Genomic DNA, 15,635 nt, shown 5'->3' on the forward strand with positions numbered 1-15,635 from the left:
CACTTTAGGTAACAGATTCTCATATTTGCTCACCAGTCACTGTGATTTTGGAAGAGCTTTACATTAGATCTCTGACTCACGAGGATTTTGCAAATGATGATTGTGATAATCAATTTTATGTGTCAGTTTGGCTGGCTCTAACCCCGGGTTATTCAATCAAACACTAATCTAGGTGTTGCTCTGAGAGTATTTTGTAGACGGGGTAAAAGTCTATAATCAGTTGACTTCAAGTAAGAGACTTTGTTTTAGATAATCTGGGTGGACCTGATTTAATCCATTGAAAGGTCTTAATTGCAGCTGGGGCCTCCCTGATGAAGTACAAGTCTACTTGTGTCATCAGCTTCACTTGATCCCATGGATTCCAGCAGGCCCTTCCTGATGGCCCATCCTATGCATTCGAGACTTGCCTAGACAGTCCCCACATCTGCATAAGCCATTTCTTTGCCATAAATCTTTTAATATGTTTCTCCTGCCAGTTCTGCTTCTCTGACTAAGCACTAATTGATATCAAGGTAATGTGTCTTCTGTGGCCACCACCTTACAGTTTATTTTGCCTTTTTTGATCAGGAGACTTTGAAGGGCAGGGAGCAAATCTCATTCGTGTCGGTGATCCCAGTACCTATGGGACTTGGCAGACTCCAGCTTAGTAAATGTACATTGAATGAAATAATTAATCAACATAGGCTGAACCCATGGCAAAGGCACATTTAAGTAGGCTTTTCTGTGCCTCTGTGTGGTTTTATAATAACCCACTGTGGTCATATTTTTTCTGGTTTTGCTGATAATGGAAAATAATTCTGTTTTTCTCTATCCTTCTATGGAATGAAAGAAAAATATAAAAGCACTATAAACACAAGCATTGGTTAATTTTTAGGGAAATTATATGGAACAAGCACAACAAAATAGTTTCAAGGGTAATAACACTGTGGCATTTTATATAACTATATACTTTTGTAACAGAAAGGTTTCTTTCCAGTCGTATGATAAAATTCCATAATTTTGTAACTAAGATTAATTTCTTTTAAATCATTTTTATCACACTCTAAAATGCAGGTATATCATAAGGAAAAAACCCAGAGTTTCAATGGGGCTGTGTTGGTAAGAAAAAAAGAAAAACAGCATAATTTTCATTGAATGTGTATATGCTAGATGCTGCCCTGGGTCGTTTGTATTCCCAGCAAACATGTCCTCCCTCAACAATAGGTCAAGTGATTATGATAAAGTGAAATGGGCTTATGAATGTACAGAAGATGTGTATGTGAGGGGGTGGAAGATAAATAAATGTTACTTGTTCAAGAGAAGAGAAATGAGGAAACTAATTCAGAGTTCTACTACATGCCAGCCTTGGTGATATTGAGAGATAATGAAGTTATACATTTTACATCATTTAATCTTTACAATCCTGTAAGATAGGTTTGTTTGTGATATTTCACAGATGAGGCTCAGATAGGTTGAATAATTGGGTTGATAAATGGTTAGTCAAAGAGGCAAGGTTTGAATTCAAGGCTGACTCCAAGGTTGATGCTCTTTTCATTACATAAATATTTCCCTTGCATTTTATCACACTTTTTACTGGACAAACTCTTTAATATGTGTTTGTGTTAGGGTTCATAAATAATCACACCTATTTCCCACATCCATTTCTTAAGAAAGGAGAAGAAACGTTAGGTAGATGGAGAATAAGTATCCCCTTTATTACAGGTAAAAGTGGAAGAGAGAAGCCAGCTTAAACGGGCATCCACATTAGGGCTTCCCAATACTGACCCCCCAAATCTGGACCTTGGGAAGACCCACCTGAGGGAGAATGTAGACATGCAGATCAGACACTGTTACTCAGAAACTTTGGACCACATGCCTTTTTTCTTATTAGTAGGAAGAGTCAGAACTCCAGCCCACCCTTTAGAAGCCAGGCTTAGCCCTGATTCACATGTACTAGTCATATGGAAAACCAAGGCAGAAAACAGCCGTGCTGTAGGCAGGCAGATCCAAAGGGAGAATCCAGAAATGGATTCACCTATGCGTGTTTACCCTCTTTCCAATCTCAGCAGTCAGAAGAGTCACACTTCTCCAAAGGAGAGGAAGGAGTGAGTGATGGAGAAATATCAGAAGCATACCTTCTAAAATTTTCCCTCCGGTAAGTGTAGTGGAACCCCACTCCACCAGCATTCCTCACCCTGCTAGTCACAGAAATTTAAGGAGTGAGAATTGAGGCCCTTTCTAATACCTTTCAACAATGTCAATCGGAATGTAGCTACCTTTCTGGCTGCAGATAAAGGAGGAGTGGAAGATTAGCATTTTATTTGGAACAAACTTACTCCACTTTCATGAGATGGTTCCCCTCACCACTGCTTCTTTGGAAGAGCAGGAGGACAGCTGAGTTTTTCCTTAGAGAAGGCTCTGAAATATTTTTTTTTAATTGATTAAACACCAAAGCCAAGTCCCACCCACGGTTGCAAATTTATTTCTTAGTCTATTTATCATCCAAAATTTTGCCCAGTAAATTATTTTACATGGCTTCCCAGAGCTATACAAAGTGTATTAGTTTCCTAAGGCTGCCGAAACAAATTACCACAGACTGGGTGACTTAAAACAACAGAAATTTCTTTTCTCGAAGTTTTGAAGGACAGGAGTCTGAAATCAGTTAGAGCCATGCTCCCTCTGAAACCTGTACATGGAATCCTTATTCTTCTTCCAGCTTCTGGTGTTGCTGGCAATCCTTTAAGTTCCTTGGCTTATAGATGCACCACTTCAATCTCTCTCTCTCCATCATTAAATGGCTGTCTTCTCCATTTGTGTGTTTGTGTCTTCACATGGTGATCTCTTTTCTGTAGTCCCTTTTTTCTTGTTATAAGGACACCAGTCATATTAAGTGCCTACCCTACTGCAGGATGTCCTCTTCTTAACTCAACTAATCACGTCTGCAATGACTCTTCCAAATAAGTTCACATTCTGAGTACTGAGAGAACTTCAACACATATTTTGGAAGTACACAATTCAACCCGTAACCCAAAGTTATCACATAAATACATAAAGGTACTAAGATGATACAACATCAGCAACCTACCTAAAGGAGCTCCAGATTTAAACAAATCTTTCCATTCCTAGAGAAAAATTAAGGCTTCAAGATTAAATGTTCTTGCCTTTCAAGTCAATGTCCAATGATATTACAGTCCAAAAAATCTGAAATTAAGGCCCCAAATTTATCTCATTCTGCTGCATCTCAACCAGAACATCTCTCCATGATGTGTTCCTCCAGGAGTCCTATAGTACTACCTGGAATGGAGGTGATTCGTCCATGAATTAGTTCAATATAAAGAATTAGTTCAATATAGTTTTGTGTGTGTGTGCTTTTTTCTCTCAAAAGTCTGAAGAGTCAATAGGACACACAGATAATCACAATACCCCTCATGTCCACACAATTTAGAGAACAAGACAATCCCCAGTATCCAAAGAAAAGTTACATTTTTTAGCAGTGGGTATAATCCTAGTAAAGCAGGAAATATCCAAATAAGTGAAGACATCCAAGTGAAGGAGGAATGTTAGTGGTAAAATGGTTACTACTATGTTTTATGCTTTCCAGCAGGTCCACTCCTAATAACTATGGGGCCCAGAGCAAGAATATATACAAATGGAAGCCCTCATACCATTGTCTAAACATTCAAAAGTTACAGATCAAGTTAACAAACTATGAAATACAATATGTTCTATCCTCCTACTTAGATAAAAATACAACCTGGAAGACAAATTAGAATTCAGAATTCTCAAACTCTTCTGTGTTCTTCTTCTAATAATACTTTTAAGAGCAATTAGACCCCATGACATCCCCCCTTTTCTCCTGTACCCTGTGATCACAGAACTCTTCTCAGCAGCTCCCTCTAATTTTTTTTTTTAACTTTTTGGTTCTACCTCAGTTTCTCTGCTGTTTCCAGAGCTAAAAACTTTGCCTGAGTTCTGGTTCTACGTTCATCTAAAATATCTTCCGTTTGGTTTATCTGGTCTCCCAGGTCTTTGCATTCTTCCCATGTTCAACTTATTCCTGAGAGAAGACATTCCAGATAAAAGCTATCTTTGGTAAATTTGTGGCCTTTGGGTTTGTGATGATCTCATGCAACTTTTTTTCCTCCTTTCTTCATAGAAACCTTTCCAGTGGATCAAGAGCACCACTAATCTCAATCTGTTTATCAATAAAACACACAACTCTTCCATGACTGAAGCCAGTGTCCAGGTTTCTGGAATAAAAACCATTGTCAGAACTTCTATAATTGACAAGTCTAGAACCAAAGTGGAACAACGTGATGGGGGGGGCGTGGGAAGGGGGAGAGAATTAATGACTCTAGGACTCTGTGAACAATCCACATGCAACCAAGATGTTGGTCCTTCCAGAGTCCTATCATTGACCCTCTTTATTGGTAGTTCACAGAAAAGATGAAAGAGAGCGAGAGAGAGCGAAAAGGAACAGAATTGGGGCAGCTAATTTATTGCCCTTTATACCTAGCAAAAACAATTTAAAGGCTCAAATATAAAATATAGTTTTTTCTGTTCCAGTGGAACTTAGCTGCCCTTTGCATTTTCAAGTCCTGTTCTGAAGTTCTAGGTAAGAACACAATAAAAGCAACAACAATAAAGATATTGTGACAAATACTGATAGATAAAAAGTCAGCATGTTGCAGATCTACTCATTTGAAGTGAGCTCTAACAAAAAATAAAAATAGCCTTTTCCTTATAATCTAATCACTGTCTCAGTTAAGCCTGAAAGGTCAAAGTCAGCTTTAAAAGTCAGTTCATTCAATCCCCAGTTGACTAGGCTCAGCACAGCCCAAGTGAGTTTCAACAGCAAAAACAACAACAAGGATACACAATTTTAAAACTTTGCTTGTTGTTCTCTCTGGTCCTTACTATCACAAAAAAAGGGTCAATTCCTTCCAAAGGAATTAAGATAGGTTGAAGGAAGAGTCAACCTTGTCCACTTTCAAGATGACATTGTCTCTCATGGTTTTACAGATGAGAAAATCACAAGGCTTTGTATCACAAGCTGAACACACACTGATTATACCGAGGATGAGCAAAGATCTACACTGGTACCTTGAGCTATACAAGAACAAATGAAAGACTTTTCTTCCTTCAAGAATTATCTTGTGGAAAGGAGAATAGTTCTAAATGATGGCCATTTTTTATTCTGAGAATCTATGATTTTAGGGTTACCAATTTCTATGAACCAAGACAATAAAAAAGTAGGTTATATTGGAAACTTCTTTATGAGTAAGAGAAAATATTCAACTGAAGGAATGGACAAGATATCAGGGAGAAGGAGACATTAGAAATAGGACAGGGTGGATAGAGGTTTACACTCTTTGATGCATGTAACTATCTATAACTCAATTTGCTCATGAGCCCTAATTCCTACTGTTTTGGTGTCAAAAGACTCAATCATACCATTTCAAGGTTGTTCCATCAGTTTTTATTGAAACAATTTCTTCCAGTTTAACACTTTCTTTTGGTTTGAACAAACTACAAGGATGGTCTGTTTTGTTGTTTGTTGTTTTCTTTTGTTTTCAGGATCTCTGCCCACCATTTTGCTTTCTTTTTCCCCTTGGACTTGATCTAAAATCCTAGAAAGTCCAACCCTCATGGTATTACCAGAGGAGCAGTTGTTGGGTCTGTTTTCATCCACACACTCTCACGTGGTCCAACTGTTCCACCAGGCCATGGGATGTCCTGCCCCAGAATCCACTGAGGTGTAGCTGGATACACCTGAATCCTTTTGAAATGGCACTAACACCACCACAGTGGTCCGTGGTCTCTTTTGTGGCCTACACTCAGCGCATCCATCCTCATCCCCACCTCAAGCCCCTCCCACTCAACCAGTCTTCTCCAGGCTTCCCTACAACCAAAAAGCAAACTTTGATTTTGCCATGTGCTGGCAACTATTTACATAGCATTTACATTTTATTAAGTATTGTAAGTAATCTAGAGATGATTTAAAGTAGATGCGAAGATGTGCTAGGTTATATGCAAATGCTATGCCATTTTATATAAGGAGCTTGAACGTCCCAGGATTTTGATGTCGGCAGGGGAAACTGGAACCAATCCCCTAGGGATACTAAGAGACAACTGGATGTGATAGCCTGCCTCCTCTACAAGCTGTAGCCTTGATGACCTCTGAGAGACAGGCTTGCCTCTTCATACGTAAAACCCATCTTTGGTAATAGAGCAGAAAATCACTTTCTCTCAGTACAGCCAGGCTCCTGGAAACACTAAGCCTCATTGGTGGCAAGGTAGACCAGGAGAATTATAGTTGTCTGGCTGCTTGGGGCTGTACAGGGGTTAGGAAACTTGGAATTGTGTGGGCTTCCGTGGATGCCTAGCCTAACAGGCTCAGCTGAAGCAAGGATTCATTGTAAGGGACTTTTTCATTCCAGTTAAGGCTCCTCTCAAAATGGGCAAAGCTGCTGTATGTTGCCTTTTTGAACACTGTTCTCTTTTTTTTTTTTTTCTAATGCCACTTTTATTATGTTTCTTAAACATTACTTGAGGCCCCTACTTTAAGACGCAAAGGGTAGAAAGTGCCACTGGGCTACAAACTACTGGCCTTTGAGGTTTGAGCCTTATTTTAAGGATAAAAATATGTAATATTAAGTACTTTCCTTTTTTATATTCTTTTCCATTTGGGTTTATTACAGGATATTGAATATAGTTCCCTGTGCTATACAGTAGAACCTTCTTCTTTATTCATTCTATATATAATAGTTTGCATCTGCTAAACCCAAACTCCCAGTCCATCCCTCCCTCACGCTCCCATCCCCCTTGGCAACCACAAGTCTGTTCTCTATGTCTGTGAGTCTGTTTTTGTTTCATAGATAAGTTCATTTGTGTCATATTTTAGATTCCACATATAACGGATATCATATGGTATTTGTCTTTCTCTTTCTGACTTACTTCCCTTAGTATGATAATCTCTAGTCGATTCATGTTGCTGCAAATGGCATTATTTCATTCTTTTTTTATGGCTGAGTGGTATTCCGTTGTATACATGTACCACATCTTCTTTATCCATTCATCTGTCAATGGACATATAAGTTGTTTCCATGTCTTGGCTACTGTAAATAGCGCTGCTATGAATGTAGGGGTGCATGTATCTTTTCAAATTATAGTTATGTCCAGATATATGCCCAGGAGTGGGATTGCTGGGTCATATGGCAACTCTATTTTCAGTTTTGTTAGAAACCCCCATACTGTTTTCCATAGTGGCTGCACCGATTTACATTCCCGCCAACTGTGTAGGAGGATTCCCTTTTCTCCACACCCTCTCCAGCATTTATTATCTGTGGACTTTTTAATGATAGCATTCTGACTATTGTGAGGTGGTACCTCATTGCAATTTTGATTTGCATTTCTCTAATAATTAGCGATTTTGAGCATTTTCTCATGTGCCTAGTGGCCATCTGTATGTCTTCTTTGGAGAAATGTCTATTTAGGTCTTTCTGCCCATTTTTTGATTGGGTTGCTTGTTTTTTTATTATTGAGTTGTATGAGCTGTTTGTATATTTTGGAAATTAAGCCCTTGTCAGCCGCATGATTTGCAAATATTTTCTCCCAGCCCATAGGTTGTCTTTTTGTTTCGTTTATAGTTTCCTTTGCTGTGCAAAAGCTTATAAGTTTGATTAGGTCCCATTTGTTTATTTTTGCTTTATTTCTATGAGGTTTGAGCCTTTAAATGATATTTTTGGGGATAAAGAAGTGATGTTAAGTTTGCTGCCTGAAGTTCTGGAACTTTCCATCTCTTTTGAACCACCTGTATACAGGGCCAATGAAAGGACTGTGGAGGGGCTACCTGCTCTTTCCATGCCACCAATCCACCCCCTTCCTTGTTCCCAATCACCGCATGGCTTCAAGTTGGCTCTGACTGGTCTTTCAAAATATCTTCAAGTCAGACTATTAAAGGGCTTATTCTAGGCAGGAAGAATAAAAGTGACAACACTGAGTAAACAGTAGTGGGCTGGAAGGGACAGCAAGAACTAGAGTTTGACTTCAGTTTAAGTTTAGACCATACTGTTAAGAGCCATGATTACAGAGTTTATTCAATAGACAAGGAGGAACCGCTAAAACGTTTAGGTTTGTGAGCAATATAACTAACCAAGTCTGGGAGAAAAAACTTAATGATCTGCCTCTGTAGGAGCTCAGAATAGATGTGACTTTGGGGAAAAAAAATCATAATTTACAGACACATTATATGGACAAAGGGGCACTGCATCCTAGAAAATGTCCTTTTCCCAAAACCTGAACCAATAACTTTTACTGAAAAGACCATAGAACTCTCTCTAGTAAAAATAGTTATTTATATCATTAACATACACAAAGTCTTGAGAAATACAAAACGCATCAAGACACTTTTTTAAATAATATTAAATATAGGTCACTCACAAATCTCCCTGGCCGATCACACCGAATGCATTCAAATTACACTCTGATGACTTACACTGTGCCAGCCTGGCATGACTTCCGAGTGGCAGCAGCTGAGATGTGCTTTAAAAATAGATTTTCTTTAATTGGATTCAAAATCAATTAAAATCCCATCAGGAACGTAATTGTAGTGATACAAATCATAAAATGATATCTTTTAAAATAAACTAAAATATGGGGGATGCTGGCATAATTAAGGTTTGGTACCAAATAGACAGCATTGTACTTTTCAGTCACCACCTGCCCAGATGCAGGTAGATGCTTACTTTACTGAAGAAGGAACAATTGGAAGGGCATGTCAAATGCAGGTGTGGACACCAATAAAATGTATAGATTCCCACTGGTTCTCTTCTGAGAGCCAAAAGCCTTATGTATATCCCATCATGATTCCAGACACATTCTACATCTTTTCTATCAACTAATTCACCAGTAAGAACATACTAAGCAACACCCCCTTCTACTTACTTTATTCAAGATCCAACTCAAATGTTGTCCTTCTGACAAAGCTAAGCCCGCTTCTCTCAGCTGCAGTTACTAGTTGGCTTCTTAGAACAACTATAACACAGTCCTTTGGCCTTTATCACTTCAAAATTGCTTCCAGTATAGACTCTGTCCTTGTTCTCAAAGGGTGGTCTTCAAACCAGCAGCATTAGCATCGCCTGGGAATCTGTTAGAAATGCAGAGTCTCAGGACCCACTCAGACCTGCTGAATCAGAATCAGCAGTGTGACCAGATGCTCAGGTAGTTTGCCTAGACATTCAAGGTCGAGAGGCAGTACACTTTGCCTTGTTCTTAAGAGAGTGCCTTGGAAAGAACTAATTCTCAATGTACAATTTTAAATAAATTCTTTTTAAATTTTGATGTATTAGCAAAATTACATTTAAAAATTGAGCCCATTTTTTTTCTATATTGAGGGCATCCTTTGCTTATGAGTGGTAAGAATTAAGTGAGACAATTACATGTAATGTGCTTATACAAGGCAATTACATTTAAAGCACTTAGAGTGCCTATCATTGAGCTTATTAATGCTAGTTAATAACATCATTATCTAGACTATTATACCAATTGGTTTCTTTACCCATATAGGCATGATCTCCCTGTTTTGGTCAATGTATTCCAGTATAACTTGGCTGAATTTGGCTTCCATTTTAAAGCAGAGATATGACACAATATTGTAGAATCATTATTTTAAAAACCAGTGGGAAAGGCAATGGAAATGTGAACTTTTTCTCTTGTAGCAGATGACTGTGAGCCTTAATGCGAGGAATACAATTATTGTGGTCATCGTAGAGTACATTAAGTAGCTACTGAGTATCTGAGAAAATTCAGAGCCCACAGAAGATGTGTGTTCAATTTAGCATAGTGCTACAAAAGTGGTTTTTGTGGAAGGCGGAGTGGGAGGAATCTTCCTTCAACCAAAGTAAATTCTAATTTTCAGTCACTGCCTTGTCAATCTTGCTTTTAAAAATCTTTTTAAAAGAAGATATTCAGAAAAAAAAATTTGTGTTAGAAAAGCACATTTCCAGTTTCTGGAATGATCCTTGAAGTAAAAGCTTGTATAAAAATGAAGTACATAGTTTAATTGTCCTTTTATCAGATTGGGGGTGGGTGTGCCTGATAAGATTCCCTTCAGCAGACTATTGACTCTTTCAACCTTGCCTCTTGAAACCTTACTGAACACAGGAGCTGATACTGCAGGTTTTATATTTATAATGATTAATTAATTCTGCGCTAAGCAATGTTCTTGACTGCAAGAACAAAATCCACTTTAGAAAGCCTAAATGACAGCTTGCCTAAAATAATTAACACCCATCCTGATAGAATTGAAATGTTCTTACTCTACCCAGGCAGATTTCAGCAATTTAATTACTAGTATTTCTAGTTGTTCTAGAATTATAATAAAAATAAGGAGAGTTTGACAAAGCAATGGTGTAGATGAAAAAAATCAAGCAAGGGATAGGAAAAGAAGAAACAACATTTAAACGAGGATGCACCTAAAATTATTACATACAACCCAGGCACAAACAGGTATTTTGGTTGGGTGAACTATAGACATAAAAATGGAGCTGATTATGGTCTAGGTTTAGAGAGAAAGCTCTGAGAACACCATTGTAGCTCTCTGGAACTATTAAATACCCCAGTGAAGTATTATGTAACTGTGGCTTCTGAATGCCAGAAGTTTAGCATTTTCTTGAAACTCCTTGACCCTGTCAACTTTATTATCTAGTTCATCGGGACTTAAAAATCTCCAAATTGAAGAGTTCTGACGTCTGGTTCATGTGACATAAGTAAATAAAAGAGGCAGAAGCATGTGATATTGCCTCTTGCCTTTTCCCATGAATTTCTGAGTATAGTTCATAAAATTACCTTACAAGTGGATGCTTTCAACCAAAGCAAACTCAGCGTAGGGCCTGTCAGATTACATCTCTATAAAGTGACAGTTTTGCTGATAAAAGACTTTGATGGCATCCTCACAGTTTTCATTCTCCCATCTCCCTGTTTCATATTGCCTAAATATCTGGTAAACGAATTCCAGGTATTTCCTCCTGTCCTACATAAAATCCTCACTACCTTTTTTTTTTTTTTTTTAATTTTTTATTTATTTATTTATTTATTTATGGCTGTGTTGGGTCTTCGTTTCTGTGCGAGGGCTTTCTCTAGTTGTGGCAAGCCGGGGCCACTCTTCATCGCGGTGCTCGGACCTCTCACTGTCGCGGCCTCTGTTGTTGCGGAGCACAGGCTCCAGACGCGCAGGCTCAGCAATTGTGGCTCACGAGCCTAGTCGCTCCGCGGCATGTGGGATCTTCCCAGACCAGGGCTCGAACCCGTGTCCCCTGCATTGGCAGGCAGATTCTCAACCACTGCGCCACTAGGGAAGCCCCTCACTACCTTTTTTAAATTTGCTTTTAAAAAAGTAAAAGCAACCGAGTTCCTATTTTGAATGAACAAATCAGTATTTTTTCTTAAGAGCAAAATAAGTTAGACTCTTCTTTTCTTTGTAGATTTAGCGAGTGTAGTCCAAAATTTCACTGACAGGATTGATTCATAAAATCTTTGATCACATTTTCCTTTTTGTTAGTTATACTGTGACAATCTTGCTGTGGCTACCAAGTTCAATCCCTTTCATAGCTTGGAGAATCATCCAAATTGACAGAGCTGCTGTCTAAAGCTACCCTATCCAATGTGGTAGCCACGAGCCACTTGAGGATTTCAATTACTATTTGAAATGTGGCTAGCCGCCACTGAGATGTGCTGTAACTATAAAATACATAACGGATATCAAAGACTAAGCACAAGGGGGAAAACAAGAATGCAAACACCTCATTAGTCATCTCCATATTGATTACATGATTACATGTAAAAATATTTCAGATATATTGAGTTCAATAAAATATATTAAAATTAATTTCACTTCTCTCTTTTTAACTTGTTTTAAGATGACTACTAGACAATTTTAAATCACATCTGTGTCCTGTTTTGGGGGCTCACATTCTATTTCCATTGGACAATAGTGGTGTGCAAAGGGCTATACACTCAACATTTTACAAAATACGCATCTGTATGTTCTTTTTTTAAAATTTATTTATTTATTTATTTATTTATTTATTTATTTATTTATTTTTGGCTGCTTTCCGTTTTCATTGCTGTACGCGGGCTTTCTCTAGTTGCGGCGAGCGGGGGCTACTCTTCATTGCGGCGCGCGGGCTTCTCATTGTGGTGGCTTCTCTTTGTTCGGAGCATGGGCTCTAGGCACGTGGGCTTCAGTAGTTGTGGCGCACAGGCTCAGCTGCCCCGTGGCATGTGGGATCCTCCCGGACCAGGGCCTGAACCGGCAGGCGGATTCTTAACCACTGCGCCACCAGGGAAGTCCCTGCATCTGTATGTTCTCAGTATGGAAAGTGAGTAGGCTTTGGAATCTGAGAATTATGGCTTTAGATCCTCTTTCTGGGATTTTCTATAAATGAAAAGCAGAATGCTTATGTCTCAGAGTTATTGTAAACAATAAATGAATAAACTATTAAAGAGTCAAAGATGATGCCTGGCAATGCTGTAGAAGAAAGGGCTTGGAACATCTTTGAGTACGTGTCTCTCCCAGCATCATGGCTGTGGGTCAGGTAACCTCCAAGCATCAATTTTTTTCACGCACAAAGGAAAGGGATGACACAGCCTTGCCATGTCATGGTGCTGACAACGAAGTTCTCAACAAGTAGAGACCATTATCAATAGTCTCCATAAACACAGTTATATTCCTTTTTCTTTCTACCATTTACGGCTTAGCAGGTGCCAGACATTGTTTTCAAGAATTCAGATACATTTTACCATTTAATCCTCACCACCACCACCACAATAATAATACGGTAGCAGCCAATGTTTGTAGAGATTTGACCAGGTGCTGAGCAAAGCACCTCATCTGTGTCACCTTACAGCATCATGATGGAGTGTGCACTCTGGTAAGGAAAGTGCAGACACCAAGCATTATTAGACACATTTTATGGATGAGGAAATTGAGGTTCAGAGAGGCTAAGTAACCACCCGAAGTCACACAATTAGTAGGAGACAGAGCTGAGAGTCCAATGCATTGGTTTTAAGCCATTCTCTTAATTACCACAGCACTGAGTCTGCCAGCATCCTCTCTCCCTTCTCGACTTTGTTCCTTTCTGCCTTCTTCCCTTTCCTGTCTTTTCCTTTCTCCTTCCCATCCTATTCTTCCTTCCTTTATGTCTCATTTTCTTTTATTCTTTCTTCTCTCCAACCACTTTTAAGATGCCATTTTACCTGTAAATACAAATTTTTTCTCTCCCAGTAACATGTAGTTCAGTGCATCAAATAACTGTTTTTCAACTTTTTTAAGCATCTCTGCCAAAACTGTCTCTGCCTGCGATGCTGGGTTTGCACTTTTAGTTGTAAATTAAGATCTGGTTACTGCTCCTCTAACATATTAACAGTGGATTCATGCAGCCTCTTGGAGTTGCAGTTGAGGACTGTCAGGTGTCCTGGCAAAACAGTCACATAGCACTGCTGCTGAGTTCCAAACTGTCAAGAATATATATGATCTCATAGTATAAATCGTATAATTTAGTACTAATCAGCATCTTGGACGTCATCTAGTTTCTCCATTTTACATCATCATCATCATCATCTCTATATTTTACAAATAAGGCAATTCTACCCCAGAAAGAGTTTGACTTGATTTTATTTTTCACATAGCTATTTAGTCATTAAGGTCTAGAGCTAATCCTGTGTTCTTTGTATTATACTAGTCTATCTCCAAGCTTATTTATCTTTTAAAAAATAGCTAAAATTGTACTGTTAGATACAAAGCTCCATTTGAGAAAAGAAAATTCAGGGAAAGCAAAGCAGTATTAAAATTTTTGTGGCTGAATCCCATTATTACTTTTTTACCTATATTGCTCTATTACTATATTATCTATATTACTACATAATTATCTATATGACTGTTTATCTATACCTCTTGACCCTGTTTTAAACTGTATCCTGTCCCATAGCCAAGCTTTCCTTGCCTCCAAACTTCAGTGCAGAAAAGAGCAAGCAACCTGACTTTTCCTCGATGCTCGACCTTCTAGCATCCAATGGAAAACCGGTCGCTTGGTTTCAGAGCTGCAAATCCACACCTGCCTAGTGTACAAATCAAAACAACAAAGGTATCAAGTTTGGCTAATGTCTCATTTGCACCTGTCTCCTTTCACAGATCTAAACCCTCAGTACATGTTAGGTATTATCGTTATACTTAGGACTGGAGTTTTACCATTTTAAAAACTACTCTGGAGGAGATATGGGGATATATGTATATGTATAGCTGATTCACTTTGTTATAAAGCAGAAACTAACACACCATTGTAAAGCAATTATACTCCAATAAAGATGTTAAAAAAAAAAAAAACAACTCTGGGAAAACATGCAAAGCTGAGTGAAACCCTCTAAGCATTTCTGATCCAACTTTACTAATCATTTCTCTGTATACCTCTAATAAATCTTTTCAAACTTGGGAGCACCACTTCCTGTTTTATCTACTCTCAGTAACAGTGAGCCATTGTGCAACACTGGGGGGAGGGGTGATTATTTGAAAACGCCTTCACAAGTAGAGTTGTCTCAACCTGAGAGAATATTTACAAACTCATCGTTGCGGCAGCTTACTCCCTCTGTGTTTCATACAATCCCCCCCTACCACCTCCATGTCTTTTCACCTTCCACAGTCAGTTATTGTGATTATATCTTCTAAGGAAGGTGGCAGAAATGATCGTTTATTGTTCTACATCTTTAATACGCTGATGAGAAATGAACTACAAGTTTATTAACCTTGACCAGACTAATAAATTTGATGGAAATAATGTTAATTTGTAGCGACCACAGTACACGTTGACATCCCTCTAATCTCTGAGGCTGGTTACGGGTCCTTCTGATCCATATCTCTAGCAGGGGAATCTAAATCTTTCATATCTCATGGGGTCATTAGTTCTTAGGAGAGTTAGATATATTTTCCAATTGTGCTTTCTGGTGAGTGAACAGAAAGAAATCACCAGCACCAGTAGCTTTAAATAGCATCAATGGAGTATCCATCTACTCCCAGCAGAGCTCTGGGCATCATATAAAACCAGATAAGTAGAGGCCATCCTGCCCTCTAGGAGCTTAAACACATACCAAGTCTGTGGATACATATAGGCTTCAAGCGTGCACTTCTAGCTCCTATGTGATAGACTCAGCACTCAGTTACATAACATAAAAATATTGGGTTTCAACAGCACTTATTACTGTGGTCTCTATTCATAGCAAATTCTGTAGAAATGTATTAAGTACTTTCCTAAGAGAGTATGTTCTTAAAACTTGTGTTGACTACCATTTTGCTTCAAGACTGAACCATAAATTGAACTTGGTGCCGTCTACAGCCTCTTCCTTTCACGTCAATCAAACTCCAGTGCAAAGATGCAGATTTCTGAGCGATGTGGGGTGGATGTCCCAGGGAATAAATACCATACAATACCTCACGCATATCCTTCCTATAATATAGAGAGAATTGGTCTATTGTTTCTATAATATAGAGAGAATTAAAAGGAAAGAGATCCCTGTTTCTCCCATAACCCCAAACATAACAGACTAAGTATGAATATGTTCCCTTTGAGAGTAATCATTCTTGGATGCCTGATGACCTGACATGC

This window comes from Eschrichtius robustus, chromosome 4, assembly GCF_028021215.1.
Source record: "Eschrichtius robustus isolate mEscRob2 chromosome 4, mEscRob2.pri, whole genome shotgun sequence".
NCBI lineage: Eukaryota > Metazoa > Chordata > Mammalia > Artiodactyla > Eschrichtiidae > Eschrichtius > Eschrichtius robustus.